General features: G+C 49.0%; 1 long non-coding RNA gene across 1 annotated transcript; it reads right to left on the bottom strand.

Moving 5' to 3' along the window:
- Positions 1-11,919: 11,919 nt before the first annotated feature.
- On the bottom strand, positions 11,920-16,049 carry LOC134386801 (uncharacterized). Its single transcript, XR_010024554.1, has 3 exons — positions 15,987-16,049; positions 13,551-13,636; positions 11,920-12,507 (listed from the first exon to the last, which is right to left on the bottom strand). It is a non-coding gene; the product is annotated as an uncharacterized LOC134386801 (long non-coding RNA).
- Between the last annotated feature and the right edge of the window lie 367 nt (positions 16,050-16,416).

Below are 16,416 nucleotides of genomic sequence, written 5' to 3'. Positions count from 1 at the left end.
TTCTTCAAGCAGCCAAGTGAGCCTGAGTTGCCTGCTCTTCCTGCTAATTCCTCCTTAGCCCTAGTGCTTCTAGGGAGGCTTTTCTTCACACAGGAAGCCCTTCTCCACTTGTTCACAGGCAGCTCCTGGGGCAATACCAATGGATGCCTGGAAAGCATGACCACCACCAAAGAGGTAGAGAAGGAATATGGGCATCAAGGAGGGAGTGAGCTGGGTAGTAAGGACAGTGAGATTGGTTGAAGGAAAGGTGGCTGGGCAACTGGCTTGACCACTGACCTTCTGGCTTTCAGCATGGGCTCCCTCCCTAGAATGGACTAGGCCTTAGCTTTGTTCCCCTGGCTTCCAAGAAAAGCAGGAGAGGGAGGGCAGTGGGCTTTTCCTCGGCCTGCCCTGCCCTGCCCTTTGGCCCAGAGCTGGGAAGCTGCAGCAGAGCGTGGGAGGGACTGGGAGGGGCTAGGACAAACAAGGAAAGAGGCTTTTCAGGAAAACTTGGTTTTGACTTCAGCCTCCACCCCCTCTCCCTCCTCCCGCTGGGCTTTGGAGGGAAAGCTGGGAGGTGAGTCGCCATGTCCTACATTGCCTTGTCTCTGTGACCTTCCTGACTGTCCATCAGAGCCAGGGCCAGAGTCCAGGTATCTGTCAGGGCTGGACTCAGAGTCAGGGCCCCTGGCATGACGTCTAGCTTCCCACCAGTCCCATCACCACCACTGGCTCACCCTCTTTAATTGTCCTGGGTCCTCCCTGAAACCCACAGCTCTGTTTGCTGCTGTGGTGGTCCTGCCCATCCCCTGTCTACTTGCTGGGTGTTTGTCCCTGTAGGGGGAGGGTCAGGGGTCAAGATTCCCTCCCTGAGTTTACAGCTAGTGAGAAGGAGCAGAGGCAGGGAGAGGTGAAATTCAGTCAGCCTAACTCTACTCTTGGCAGGAAGCTGGGTTGTTTTGCAGTCTGTGTGGTATGAAGACAGAGGCTGGGAAGGAGGAGGCAAAGGAGGGGGGTTACCTCTGCTCTCTCCTTTCTCTGCACTTCTTACAGGGCCTCTCCTTTTCTCCCTGACAAGAAAGTAACTTTGGGGTCTTTTTTCTATAACTGGTGAAAGGGATACAAAATGAAAAGGCAGGGCTCTGCCTTGACTCCAGAAGCTTCTAGTCTGTCTACCCTGCTCTTTTCTCTACCAGCATCTGCTGGGAGAAGAGCGGAGACTGTGAGACCCAGAGCCACCAAAGGGAGGTGGAAAAGGCTGGGTTATCTGGCCCTTGGGGACCCTGAAGTAGAATCCTGACCTGTCTTTGACTTCAACCTTGACCTTAAGACAACAGGTGCATCTCTACACAACCTTGCTCCCCTCCCACCAGCTGGACATTCCAGTTCACTACACACACACACACACACACACACACACACACACACACACACTCTAGTTCACTACACACACACACACACACACACACATTCCAGTTCACTACACACACACACACATTCCAGTTCACTACACACACACATTCCAGTTCACTACACACACACACACACACACACACACATTCCAGTTCACCACACACACACACACACACACACATTCCAGTTCACTACACACACACACACACACACACACACACACAAACACCACATTTCAGCCCAAGAAGGAACTGGACTCTTAATAAACTGTGCTCGGATTGAATCTTTGTGGAACAGAAGAACATCTAAGACCCGGCACAGCAATGTACAGCCCTGGCTCCATGTTGTGCACACTTCTACTTAGATTCCTCAGAGTCTGGGATTCTGGGGACTGACCTCACCATTTAGAGGGAGTGTTGGTTCCTGTGTATGTGTGTTTCCAAATATGTCTTTAAGTCTCCTCAATTTCTTTGGACTGCAGAAATAGAGTAGAGGAAGGAAAAGGACTAAGAGCTCTAAGCTCTGGTGTGTGTGTGTATGTGTTTGTGTATGGTTGTGTGAGACTGCATGTTTGAGTCTGTGAGGGTAAATGCTGTGACTGGATGTGGGTGGATGTGTTTGATCCAAGATCTATTCTTCTTGCCAGTAGGTTGTTCTGGGTCACAGGGCAACGCCCTGTGCAAATTCTGGGTGGCCTAAATCTTGGGGTGACTGCTTGACTGACTGACTGACTGACTGACTGACTAAGGGTGGGTCCTTGCTGAAAACAGGTCAGGTTTCAGTAGGTGCCTTCCCATCCCCCTCCTTTCTCACAAAGGAACCATTGCCCAGGATAAAAACCTGTCTGTCCAGGTGATGCAAACATGGGACAGAAACCCTGGGGATGCCCCCAATCAGGGAGCCAGGCATACACTTGGGAAAGATTCATTCCCTCTCCTACTGAATCCTTTTTCTAGTTCCTGAAAGGCCAGATAGTTTTCCCTACTCTACCCAAAGCCTCAATATCTTGGGGAGAACTTCAAGAACATGCCACAGGAGGGACAAAGTCTGAGTTAATTTGTTCTTTGGGGGAGATGGAAAAAGAGGGAGTGATGTGTGAACCAGGGCTGGGTTCCATGGATGTGCTTTGCCTCCAATTCTATCTTCACCTCACTACTGCTTTTTCCAAGGAAAGGAAATAAAAAATATGTATTAAGTACTAACTCTATGCCAGGCACTGTGCTCAGTGCTTTACACACATTACCTCATTTAATATGCACAACAACCCTATGCTGCAGGTCTCATTCTTATTTTGGAGATAGAGAAACTGATTCTTACAGACATTTAGTAACTTGCCTGGGCTGCCAGAGGGACTAGGCAATTTGTCTGGAAGGTGTATCTGTACAGTACTTAAGACTGAGAAGATGTCATCAAAGAATAGCGGAGCTGATGGAGATCATCTCTTGGAACTACCAGTGTCAATATCAACATCACGATGAAAATGGCAGTGCCGGGGGTTCACCCCCAGGCCTGAAGGTGAAACTCTTTCCATTAGCAAGACTGCCCTTCCTAGAGAGAATGATTACCCCAGGGGGGATGTCTGAGCAGCAAACTGATCCTGGTGTTTCCCCAGCAATGATGGTGCTTGGAAGTGAGGTATCTCACCATGAACAGAAGCCCAAAGCACCCCTGGTTCCTGCCCCCCAAGTACCTCAGCTTCCCAGAACCTCTCTTAACTCCAGCCAAAGTTCCTCTTCCCTTAAACTCTTCCCTCTCTCCACACTACTTCCCCTCATAGAGGTAGAAGAGGAACAGAATAGAGTGCAAAAAACCAAACCAACCAACAAACCAAAAAAATCTTACACATGGACTGCTACAGAGGTGAGTACTTAAGGAAGCTTCTGAACTCTCTTCATTACCTGAACCGCTGCAGCTGGTATGGAGAGCAGAGCAGGTAGGTCAGGGCCCTATAAAGCCCTGTGATGCTTTCTTCTAGGGGTCTGTATTAAGAATAGATCCGTTGAGAGAGAGTGTGAGAAAAAAAAAAGTAGAAAGAGAGCATGGAAGGCCGCCAAGGACAGACAGAAATTGTGTAAAAAGCCCTAAAGAAACAACATCCCGTATACCTGCTTAAGCATTATGCACCTCTAAAACCAGCCCTTCCTAAAGCCACCATCCTGGGCCAATGCTTCTTCAGCAGATGCTTTGAGGAACTCGAAGGAGGGTCCCCCTGTTAGAGCCCAGGATCCCACCCACATCACAGGATCCTGAAGGTGGCATGAACTGTCCTTGACAGTGGAAGACTAAGCCCCAGATGACCCCTTTTCTGGCATGGGGTTTTTTTCCTGAGGTGGAGGTCAGCAGTATCCAGTATATGTTATGCCGAGGCCTCCTGTTCAATCTTTGCCATGCTGCTGCTGGAGCCCACTTGTGGTGTCATCTTCCAGCCCCTGCACCTGCCCATTGGCTGTCCTTGAGCCTCTGTAAGACTGAGATGCAGGAGAGTGTGTGTGCGTGTGCGTGTGTGTGTGTTGGGGATGGGGGGGCTGTATGCCTGCCTCCTGCGTCTCCCCGCCTTACCACAAGCTGCATCTCAAACCTTCTCCTTATCCAGTGTCCCCCCATTCCTTGGGCCTCTGCAGATCTCCATGCAGCTGCCTGGGAAGGCTAGAGGCTCATGACAGTCCTCGTGAGCAGGATGGACCTCGGAGGAACTGCATTAGGGGCCGTGTGTAGCTTCTGGGAGGCTTACATAAACACTGGCCAGGATGAGGAGGGAAGGGAGGGTGCAATGGGTTGCCCAGGAAAAAAAGCAACCCCCGCCCGGCCAGCTCAGCCTGTGTGGAAAGAAGGAACAAGGCTCACTTTCCCTCCTCCCACCCCTCTCCCCGGGTCTGCAGCTGTTAGTTGGGCTGGAAAGACTGCGGTATCTGGGGGGAGGAGGGCAGGGGAAGGAGAGAAAGAAGAGAGAGGATGCGAGTTCACAAATTTGGGATCCCTCCCCCTCTTCTAAATTGGAGGGAAGGGGGGAAGAAGCAATTTGCCAAAGAGATTTTCAATGCCTCAGGAAAGAGCTTTGGCTCATTAGAATGCACGGTTTGCACCCTGGAAAAAAAAAATCTGTGCTGGTTGCAAAAATGCAGACGTGTGTAGGGGCCCAGCGGAGATAAAAAAAAAAAAAAAAAAAAAAAAAAAACCCGCTAGCTCTGCAATGCAGGATCTGTGAAGTTCTGGTGCAACGAGGAAATGTGGGTCGTGCTCATTTCATTTGCTTGTTCCTGCTAACCTACTGTCCGCCTGACTCCAGCACAGTCTCTCTTCCCAGCAAGAGGCACCACTGCTGAGAAACAGGGTCATGGTTGGGGGGGCGGGAGCAGAGGGTTGCAGGTGGGGGTCTCGGTTAGCATGCTGAGGAAAGGACCCACTACCCAGCTGGGAGGGCCAGGCAGATGGGAGGGAACACTTCCATGAGGGATGGACACTGCCCACATTTGTTCTCCAGCTGGACAGGGGTTAGTGTGAAAGCCCTCCCAGGTCTCCCACAGCCCTCAGCTCCTCCCTATCCCCAATTGGCCGAGGGGCTTTCCCCGTTCTGTCCGCTAACCTCGCAGACCACTGCTACTGCAGATAGAACCTTTGCTTCATGTCCCCAAACCCATAAATCCCTGAATTCTCTTGTTCTGTTCCTGGAGTGGACACTTGCACATGTGTGTGGCATCCTCCTTCCTAGAAAGAGGGGACACGTAGCCTGATTTGGGGAACCCAGGCTGCAGGGAAATGGAGTCTTGGCTCTGGGTTGCCATCAGCACATCAACAGAGGGCTGGGAGGGCGTCTGTGTTCTTGGCTTGGGGAGGCCCTTTGTTCTTTGGGGGCTTAGGGCTCTGGGTTATGTAAAAGCCAAGGGGCTGCCTGGGAGGAGAACATGCCTGGGAAAACCATGTTTCTTTCCTGGGTGTTTGCTCCCCTGCTGGCTCAGGAGAGACAAAAGGAGACAGAAGCAGGATAAAGAGCCAGGTGACAAGAAGGGAGCCCAGTGCCCTTTCACTTCTTCCCATCTTGCCTCCTGTTTCTCCAGCTGGTGGAAGACAGGGCCAAGTGTGTTTGTGCCGGCTCGAGGCTCACGCGGGCTGCTGGGGTCACATGGCCTGGGCATGTGCAGCCTGCTCCATTTCTACCACAACAACTCGCTCATAAACAGCCCGGCTGCTGTGGTGGTGGCGGCAGAGACATGTGCAAACGAGGGGGTGGGGCACGTGGCCCTGCCCGAGCCAAGGGAAGGCGCTCGCTCAGCACTGCACCACCCCTCCCCATGCTGGCACTGCCTCACCACAGGAAATTCCTAGTGCTCTGTTGCTGCTGCAAAACATGTTTTTTGGGAAGTGACTTTTAATAAGGATGGAGTCAATGGACTATTTAAAAAGATAGAATGGGGGCCGGCCCGTGGCTCACTCGGGAGAGTGTGGTGCTGATAACACCAAGGCCCCGGGTTCGGATCCCATATACAGATGGCCGGTTTGCTCACTGGCTGAGCGTGGTGCTGACAACACCAAGCCAAGGGTTGAGATCCCCTTACCGGTCATCTTTTAAAAAAATAAATAAATAAAATAAAATAAATAAATAAAAAAATAAAAAGATAGAATGGATAATCAGTCCTAGGCCGACTGATGCTTACGTTTGCCCTATCTTTCTAACATCATTGTACACGTTGGGGTGAAGGGCTGAGCAGGAGTCACGTGCTCACAATTCTCACCTGTTCCTTCTTCCTAAACTATATAAAATTGGAACCAAACAGGTCTTGGTGGTGAACATGGGGTGAGGGGCTGGGGTTCTCTCAGACAATGGTTCTCAGGCTCAGCAGCAGGGTCAGCATCACCTGGGAGTCTGTCAGAAATGCAAATTCACAGGCCCCATCCCAGGCCAGATTGAATCAGAAACTCTGAGGGCAGAACTCAACAATGTGAGTTTTCAAAAGCCCTCCAGGAGATTCTGGTGCACACTGAAGTCTGAGAACCACTGCTGTAGGTTTTTGTTCCCCAGCCATCCGTTCTATAGGACATTCTAGCCCAGGACCTGGGGATGTGTCTTCCTTCCCTCTTGGTGCTCCTTCATCTCAAAGTTCAGCCAGAGTGCATAATCATATTTAGTTTGATTCAGTATACAAAGCATTTATGGAGTGCCTCTTGTGTGCAAGGATCTGGAAATGAGGACAAATGGCACAACGGTAGTGGGATAATGAGTAGCTGAGATCTCAAAGAAGAGTGGGAGACACTGGGGGCAAGAATAAAGGAAAGAGAAGGCTAGAATTGTAATTGTTTATCCTTCCTCCATCTTACCTGCTTTTCTTCTTGTCCTGAGGCTATTAGAACAATTGCTTGTGGTTTAAATCACTTTGAGGCTGGAGGTAGAAATTGGTCCCTTGTCTATTTCTGCTGGCCATGGGGACCTCAAACTAGTTACAGCCATAGACCCTTGACTCCCCATGCATAATTAAAAGAAAATGAGGACCACACACACATACACAAACACATACCCTTTTGGATCTCAGAGGCAAGGGTAGGGAGAGTCAAAAAAAAAAAAAAAAAGTCCCAGAGGGTTGGAAGTTCCCTGGGCAAAATAAGTTTAACGGATAAGCAGGAAAAGTCTTTCAATAGGGAAGGGCGGGGACAACCCTGGCCTACTCCAGCTTCCTGAGACCCAGAAACTGTGGGCAGAGGAAGCAGAGGGTCTCTAAGGCAAATCACAAAGGCTCCTGAGAATGAAACTGGAGCCCGGAAAGTGACTAGAGAATGGGGATGGACACCAAATCCAAAGGGTTCCCTTACAAGGCAGACAGAGCAAGGGGGAGAAGAGGGGAAGCCAGGGATGGGAATCATGCCCAGCCCCTCTCCTCGGGCCTGCCCTCCATCACGGACAGCTCTCAGGAGCAGAGCTTCTTTTCCTGTTTCAAGTCTAACCAGTTGACTCCTGGCCTCTCCCTGCTTCTTCTTCCTTTTTCTTTCTTTCTTTTTTTTTTTGAGGAATATTCTTTCCTCTGATTCTCATAGAGCCCTTTCTTTTGCTTCTCTGCAAGGCTTCCTCTCTGTGCTTGAAAGGCTCTAGGCTCAAGGAGCAGACAGCCCTGCAGGCTCAGCTGCAGTGACCTACATTGGCTCTCCCCTAGGCCCTGGGTGTGGGAGCTGAGGTTTCAAGATAGGAACTTGGGAATCTGGCACAGGTCTACAGATGATGACATCAGGCAGACAGGATGCAAAAGTGGCATTGAGGGACCGTGAGGCAGGGGGCGCCACAGGACTGAATTCTCACTTCATCACTTGAGGGCCTTTTGTGGACAATATCAGAATACTCTCCTCCCCTAAATGCAAAATCGTTTCTGAGCAGTGACCCCTTGGATAGGAGCCAGAGGTCTCTGACAGGCCTGGTCTCTATTCATGAGATTTGGAGTGATTTCTGCCTCCTTCCCATTCTTGCTGAATACCCCCACTAATGCTGCAGTGGGCTGGAACGATTTCTTTGGTCTGGATGTGGAAAAGTGAATTCAGATTTCAGCTCATTTATTCGAGGGAAATGGAAGCTTAGCAGAGGTCAAATATGCAGAAATCCACCTATTCCCAGGTTTACCTGTATAGAGACCCGTGTACTTCTTTATTTTATTTTTTGGTAGATGGCCAGTATCAGGATCCAAACTGTGACCTCAGTGTTATAAGGCTGAGCTCTAACCAACTGAGCTAACCGGTCAGCCCTCGTATACTTCTTTAGACCCAAGCGTTCTGAGAAGGATCGAGAAGGAGCCGCCAGAGACACATTACCATTTACAAACTCCCTGCCTCGAGACCCTGGCAACTGAATCCCTTTTTCCAGCTACAGGCCTCGTAGAATGGGGAAGGCATGTTCTTAAGTAGGTGTTTTCCCTCTCTCCCACTATGAGCCACAATGTTTAGGGTGACCACCGCCTCCGGATAGTGGATGTTTTGCTCTGGCAGGAAATTCTATTGTAGGGGGAGGAAATTAGGTGGTGGTGACAGAGAATGATAGATGAACCTTTTGCTCAGCAGAGAGAGAGAAAGTGGGCAGGCGGTGCAGGACTGGGTGGCTCTCCTGTCCAAAGGACTTCCCCTCGGCCAAGCCCCACCCCAAAGCCCAGGAAGTCCACAGCTTGGCACTCAGCCAGGGTGAGAACGCTCCTCAAGACGCTGACAGGCTGGGGGATGGTTCCCACCATAAGGATGGGGGAGGGGAGGAGGAAACGCGCAGGGGAGGAAATGACCACAGAGAAGGGGGTGAGGGTAAGAGGTGGGGAGTTGGTTTCCAATGCCGTGAGTCCCTTTAGAGAGAAGGGTTAAGGCTGGATGCTTTCCCAACGACCATGCGAAGGGTCTGCAGCCTCAGAGCAGATGACCCCTGAGTCACCTCTCTTCTCAGGATCCTCCCTGACATCCCAAGCTGTCCTCTAGAGGCGCGTTAGTTCTCTTTTCCTTACTCCCTCCTTCACTGTTGGTCTGTGCTTGGGCTCGGGAGCCCCTGAGTGGCTAAAAGTTGGAACTGCAGCTGGGCTGCTGGGAGGAGCCTATCGGGTCTCCCTTGGTCTCTCCGCCCGCGCCCCTCCCTTTTCCTCTCCCGAAGCCCAGGACTCTAGAAATAGCACCTGGTAATGGGAGCGCTGACAGATGCTGAGTTATAGGAGGGCAAGTGTCCCGGCCAGAGTCCTCAACCTTCTAGCTTTATCGCTTTGGGGTTCTTTCCCTTAAAAGTAGGTGACCCAGGACTCCTTCATTCTCTTCCACACATTGTTCCTTAACATGTCCCTTGGTAGTGTACTTTTTGGCTAAAATGAGTTCCCTTCCTTGGGCTCTGAGCTTCGTAGCTCTTGGGCCATCTACTATTCATGACCCCTATGACCTTGGAGGGACAAATGGTCCCATGATAATTCTGATTTTAAATTCACCCTTCCCTGCCTGCACTACTTACTCCTACCCTTCCCTCTCTGAGCATTGCCCACGACTCCTTCCCCTGGTCGGACTCCAACCTCACACATTCCAAAACTCCAATTCCCTATCCAGTCTCTCAACCCCACATTTCATGCGGGAGAACGCAGTGGGGTGAAAAATGGACAAAGCTTAGGTGAGAATTGTCCCCAAGGCAACTGGTTCCCTCTGTTTGGCTTCACTTGACCTATTTTCTAGCTTTTCCTGTTTAGCCCCCTTGTTCCATATACCAAGACTTCCCACTGGACTAATTTTTGCTGTCCTGCCCACTCCTTCCTCCAACATGATCTCCTGGGGTTCTTCCCATCCAGGGCAAATGTTCCCAATGCTGAGAGAGGGAGACTGTGTTTTGGAAAAAATTTATGTCAACTTGAGGAGTCAGAGCCCATAAAGAGAGAACTGCTTACAATGTTGTTGGGGAAGTGGGGAACCAGGGTGTGAAAGAGGCAAGGAGCAGCTCACCCACCATAGGAGAAACTCTGTTTCCATCACCCAGCCCATAGTAAGGGAACTCTTGGCTCTTGCCTAGTATGGGAGGATCTGAGGACTCTGCCAACATCATGAATGGGAGCAGAGGTAACCAACTTTGCAGCCCAACTCCACCCCAAAGTAAATTTCTTTGATGACATCCCTTCTCTTGACTTTATCTGATCTTTTAATTTTTTTTATTTTGGGGGGCTGGCTGGTAAGGGGACCTGAAACTTTGACCTTGGTGTTATAAGGCTGCGCTCTAACCAACTGAGCTAACCGGCCAGCCCCTCTTCTTTGAATTGCCTAATCCTTAAAGTTATTAACGAGGGAGCTATGTGAATATGAAATATCTTAAGCACAGGCAGCCCGTTCCCCTATTGTACTCCAGCCCTTATTAACCTCCCCCCCCTCCCAGGCTGCTGCCCCACATTCACCCTGAAGGGGGCACTTTTGTTCAGTCCTTAGGTGGTGCCAGCTGAAAAGGAGCCCCAGGAAAGAAACATAACAATCCGTCACGTGTTGGAGGTGGGGTTCTCGCAAGGATTGCTGGGACAGGGAAGGGAGGTCCACGTGGAGTGGGCGGGACGCGCTGAAAGTTTTGGCGGGGCTGGCAGAGAGAGAAAAATACCCAAATTTGAGTTGTGATTTTATTGGGGGGGGGAGCAGCAGGGAGGGTGTGTGCTACCCTGGGAGAGGCCCCCGCACAGGGAAGGGGAGCGGTACACGAACACAGCATCTTGCTCACGGAGGCCTGGAACTCAGAGCAGGATTTTTGCCAACAAGAGCTCTGAGCCGGGGCCAGGCTTCGAAGCCGGAAGCCTCTGTGGCTCCATGCTGGTTTCCCATCCCCCATCCAGCTGGAGAAGGGAAAGGTGGCCTCTTTCACCAGTGGTCTCCTTTCGTTGCTTCGTGGCCCAGCCACGCAACTCCAGTCTATTTACCTTTCCGAGAGCCTCAGGAAGCCGCCCAGATGAATCCTGTCTCCCTCGGGAGAAGCCAAAACCAATTTCCTTACTACCTAGTTCTGCCCCACTGTTAGCAGGAAAACGCAGCTTCATGCAGTCTTAAAACTGGAAGCTACCTTAAGGATGATTTATTTCCATTTTCTTTTTCGTCTAGGAGAACCAAGACGCAATCAGGTAAAAGGACTTACTGCATGCCCTTTCCACATTCTCTTCAAAGAATGTAGGTCATAAAATGGAATTCCGCCATTCTGTAAGCCTTAGAGGGATGGTGAAATCGTCGGCTTTAACTCTGTCCGTACCCTTAGCCATAGGGCAAAAGGAAAGGTCAGTAACCCATTAGGAATAAAATAGTCGAAGAATTGTTTAGGGACTTGGTTTATGGATCCTAAACACTGTTTTCCTAGGCTTCCTCAACAGCTAGCAACTCCGCTTTCTCCCTCTTAGCCTTTGCTCTTTGAGCGCTCACTTCCTTATATGTCTTAGTTAAGAGATCACCACAGTTTAAAATCTAAAGATTTAGAAGTAAAAATTCCCCTTGCTTTCTTAGAAGACCTTGTCTTCCCACGTTTTAGTTTTCTGGTGGTTTATCCAGGCCATACAATGAATTGAGATCAAGAAGATCAGACCTTCAGTCCAAAAATTCCAGCCTTGGCTTTGGGGGAGAAAATCATGTTGACTTAGCTTGGAGTAATGAAATCCTAGACTTTGGATTTCAGAGCTGTAAAGTTTCCAGAAAAAAAAAAAAAATGTTGAGACTGACGTAGGATTGCCAGCTTTTTATTTTGCCAATGCTATTTATTATCACTATCATTTCATAAAATAAAGTACATTTCAACACACACAAAATAGAAAACTTGTAATCTCAGAATTAATAACAGTTTTCAGCCATCCTACAATGATTTACTTAGGTACTATATAGTGCTTTTTTCCCATTTTGTCTAGACTGGCTCCAGTTTGCATTATATGTCTTTAGCCCAATGCCTTTTTTGTATGTCCCACAAGCTAAGAATTTTTTAATAGTTGAAAATTTTAAAATAATATTTCATGACACATGAAAATTATAAGAAGTTCAAATTTCACATAATAAATTTTATTGGAACACAGCCACACATTGCATTTACTGGGGCTGTTTATGTGCTACAATGGCAGAGTTGAGGAGTGCAAGAGACCCTATGGCCATCAAAGCCTAAAATAGTCACTCTGGCCCTTTAAGAATAAATTGGCCAATCCTTGGTATAGATTCTGGTATCAGTCAAGTGTGTCCCCCAAAACTTCATGGATTGGAAACTTAATCCCCACTATAATGGTGCTAAGAGGGTGGGAAATCCAATTATGGTTATTGAAAGGTGGGGCCTTTTAAGAGGAAATAAGATTGTGAGGACTGTACCTTCATGAATGGATTAATCCATCCATGGTTTAATGGGTGGTCATGGGCGTGGTTCTGATGGATATTTGGGGGAGGGGGGACGGGGGGAAGCTGGCCAGTACAAGAATCCAAACCCTTGACCTTGGTGTTATAACACCGCGCTCTAGCCAACTGAGCTAACTGGCCAGCCCGAATGCTTTAAAAGGAGAGCAAGTGAGGAGGCTAGCTCTCTTGCTCAGCTCATTCTCACTGTGTGACACCCTGGTTACCACCGGACCCTGTAGAGAGTTCCCACTAAGAAGAAGGCTCTGACCAGATGTGCCCTTGGACTTGGACTTCCCAGCCTCCAAACTGTAAAAAAAAAAAAAAAAATCGGTTCTTTATAAATTACCCAGTTTCAGGTATTCTGTTACAAGCAGCAGAAAATGGACTAGTATAGACTCAAAAGTAGTGGTTCTCAAACTTGAAGTGCATCAAAATCAGCTGGAGGAGTTGTTAGAACATGAATTGCTGGGTCTCACCCCAGAATTTCTGATTCATTAGGTCTAGAATAAGGCCCAGGAATTTGCATATCTAACAAGTTTCCTGGTGATGCTGATCTGGGACCATACTTTGTCTAGAGAGGAAGAAAACGTAGGCAATTTGTTCAGAGATTTGCCATCTGTCCGGTTTTAGAAATCTTGACCATAAAGTCTTCCTTCTTCCTCAGCCCACTCCTTTCTATTGATCAATAAGTCCTGCCAATTAGTAATGTGATAACTACATTATCAAGCATTACCAGGTACCACAGACTATGATAAACATTTTATATGGATGATTTTGTTTAATCCTCATAATCAACCTGTGAGGTAAGGTGCTATTATAGTCATTTTACAGTTGAGGAAACTGAGGTAGAGAAGTTAAATAACACACAGCTAATATATGGAAGAACTGTGATTACTGCTTACAGTTCCAAACCAGAATCTTTGCTCTTAACTGCTGAGTCTCCTCCCTGTCACTCCCTCTATACCCCCATACCACTAGTACCTTAGATTAACCACTAATCATCTCGCACCCAGACTAATAGCCTTCAAGTTGGCCTCCTGCTTTTGGTACAGACACAAATTTTGAAGTTAGATTTCAGAAACACAAATCTAATCATTCCATGCTTTGCTGGTAATCTGCCTATGGTTTACCATGACTGATAAATTATACATTCCTAATTGGGCCTTCAGATCTTCATAATCTGGCCTCAACCCATTTTGCCTGTCTTGTCTCCCACATTCCCCACTACCCAGTCTGCACCCCAGCAAACTTCTCCCACTTTCTCCAATACCTCCTTTTATCCCAAGCCTTTGCAATGTTTTTACCTTTGCCTGAAATGCCTTTCATGATCTCAACTTTTCAAGACTCACCTTAGATGTCACTCCTCTTCAATTCCTTCTGGATAGTATGTTCTGTCTTTTCTGTGCTCTTTGACTTTATTCTTCCCCAGGTTTCACTATATTTTATATAATATTAATGTTATACGACTGCCACCCTCAACCAAGCTAAAAGTCAAGGGTAGATATCTTCTGTTAATATATCTAAACAGGTCATTTATTTGTTCAACAGATATTCATTAAATGCCTACTTTGTGTCGGGTATGGTTCTAGGCGCTGAAGATACAGCAGTGAACAAAACATCAAGCTTACATTCTAGTGGGGGAGGACAATGAAAAAGTAAATTACATGGTAAACAGTAGTAAGTACTATGGAGAAAGATAAAACAGAAAAGGAGGAGAGGGAGTTTGGAGGGGGTTGTAAGTTTACATAGGGTAGCCAGAGAAAGTCTCACTGAAAAGACGAATATCTAGTAAAGAGCTGAAGGAATGAGGGAGGAAGTAATGTGGATATGTGAAGGAAGAGTGATCCAGGTAGAGGGGACAGCAAGTGCAAGGACATGAGCACATACATCCCAGGTGTGTTTGAGGAACAGCAAGGTGAGTACAGCAGGAGTGAATGAAGGGGAGAACAGCACCATGAGCCCATTATTATGATTTTGCTTTTATTTTAAGTGAGATGGGAAGCCATGAGAGGGCTTTTGTTTTGTAGTGGCTGGCCAGTATGGGGATCTGAACCCTTGACGTTGGTGTTATAACACCACACTCTAACCAATTGAGCTAACCAGTCAGCCCTTCGAGAGGGTTTTGAATAGAAAAAGAACGCGATCTCACTTAAGTCTTACTAGGATCACTATGGCTGCTCAGAGCAGACTTAAGTGGGGGAAGGCAAAGATTGAAACTGAGAGACCAATTACAAGGTTACCGCAATAAAAAAAAAGGGGGGGGGGCGGAGATATGACTGTGGCTTGGACCAAGGTGGAAATTGTGAAAGTATTGAGAAGGTATAGGATTTTGGACATATATTTTTAAGGGCACTAGGATTGGGCCGGCCCATGGCTCACTCGGGAGAGTGTGGTGCTGAGAACACCAAGGCCCCGGGTTCGGATCCTATATACGGATGGCCGGTTCGCTCACTGGCTGAGCGTGGTGCTCACAACACCAAGTCAAGGGTTAAGATCCCCTTACCGGTCATCTTTAAAAAAAAAAAAAAAAAAAAGAAGGGCACTAGAATTAATGGACTGATCAGATTGGTGTGACAGAGAAAGAGAGGAAGACTGGAAGAGTAGCAGGATTTGGGTAGGGGAAACTCAGGAGCTTGACTTTAGTTGAAAATTTGAAATGCCTGTTAAACATCCAACTGGATATGTATACTAGGCAGTTGGATATATGATTTTGGAGTTAGAGGAAGAGTCCGGGAAGAAGATATGAATTAGGAATTGTCAGCATAGAGATGTTACTGAAAGTTTTGACACTGAAAGACATCACCATATTCCATGTGCCCCCACCCTCACCCCCTCCATTCCTATCTGAGGCCATACAGTCTGGTGGAAGAGGGCTGGGGCTCTCTTGGCTTAACACATTCACACCCGTTTGTTTAAAATTTCCAGTGCTTTGGCCTTGGGCCCACAAGGCAAACACAGTTTTTAATTAAAGGCTTTCACATTAGGCCAGAGAATGTTAGTATTCTCCCCCTCTATATAGATTTTTAAAAGCACACCTCAGACAGAAAAGAAAAAGTCAGTTAACTATTTAAAAAGTTTCTTCCATGAGGAATTCTGTGAGGACTTGTTGGCTAAAGTTGCTTGCAAATTAAGACACACACACACACACACACATAATGAACATGGAGAGATAGGAAGAAGTGCTCAACAGAGAATACCCTAAAGTATCCCTACTCCCGGCAAAGGTATAAATCCCTTCAGAGATTTCCTTTGCTTTAACCCTTCAGCAACCTCCAGAAGATGCTAGGAGTGACTTAAGAAGGCTGGGGGAGATGGCCGCTGGGAAAGAACTGTTGGTAGTTGGCAATACTTCATCCCAAGGAGGCTGTGGCAACCTCATCATGGATTTCCCTCCCCCTGGGAACCAGAGGTCCCTTCGTTTCTGGTCTGAATCCCCGTAGAGACAAAGAACTTCATTCTCTCCTGTACCAGTGTGGGACTGCTTGGGGAGGGCAGCGGGTGGAGGAGCTTCAATTCTACCCCATGAAACACTCGCAGGTTCCAAGAGGGGCCTGGAGCCTGACTGGGAAGGGGCCACCCGGGGCAGGCCGGGTACGTGCAGCGCTCCGTCCGCTTCCAGGAAGGGGGTATCTGCCTCTTGAAGCCCCCTTCCTCCCTCTCAATTTAATTCTTTCGGGCTTCTCTTTCCCGGGGAACCTCGGCATCCCCCCTCTACCCGTGGCCACCCTCGCCCTTTTTTCCTTCTCCTGACCCTCCCCCGGCTCGCCCCTCCCTCGGCAGCCCACCTTCGCCCCGCTCCTCCGCGCGCTCCTCGTTCCTCGCCCCTCATCCTCGGCCTCCCCTCGCCGGCCTCCCGCGCCTGGGCCCCCGCGGCCCCCTCCCCGCCCCCCTCGAGGCGGTGGCGGCCCCTTTCACAATAGCGCGGCCCGCCTCCCTCTTCTCCGCTCCCGGTTTGCTCCCGCCCGCTTCCTTCCCGGCGCATGCGCCCTCCGGTCGGCGGCGGCTGCGGTGGTGGCGGCTACGAGCGGCTCCGTTTTTTTAAAGGGAAACGCTGAGGCGCTGGGGGTGACTGTGGGGGAGGGGAACCCCGAGCTGCGGAGACCCCCGGAGGAGGCGACAGACCCCCACCTCCCGGAGTAGGAGGGCTTTGGGCGGACCCATCCCTCCCACCCCCTCCTGAGGAGGAGCGGGGGGAAATGGAGGCTCGAGGCGGCT

The sequence above is a fragment of the Cynocephalus volans genome, chromosome 10, assembly GCF_027409185.1.
Source record: "Cynocephalus volans isolate mCynVol1 chromosome 10, mCynVol1.pri, whole genome shotgun sequence".
Classification (NCBI taxonomy): Eukaryota; Metazoa; Chordata; class Mammalia; order Dermoptera; family Cynocephalidae; genus Cynocephalus; species Cynocephalus volans.
Note: the sequence above shows the minus strand (reverse complement) of the source record. Positions and strands in the feature narration are given on the sequence as shown.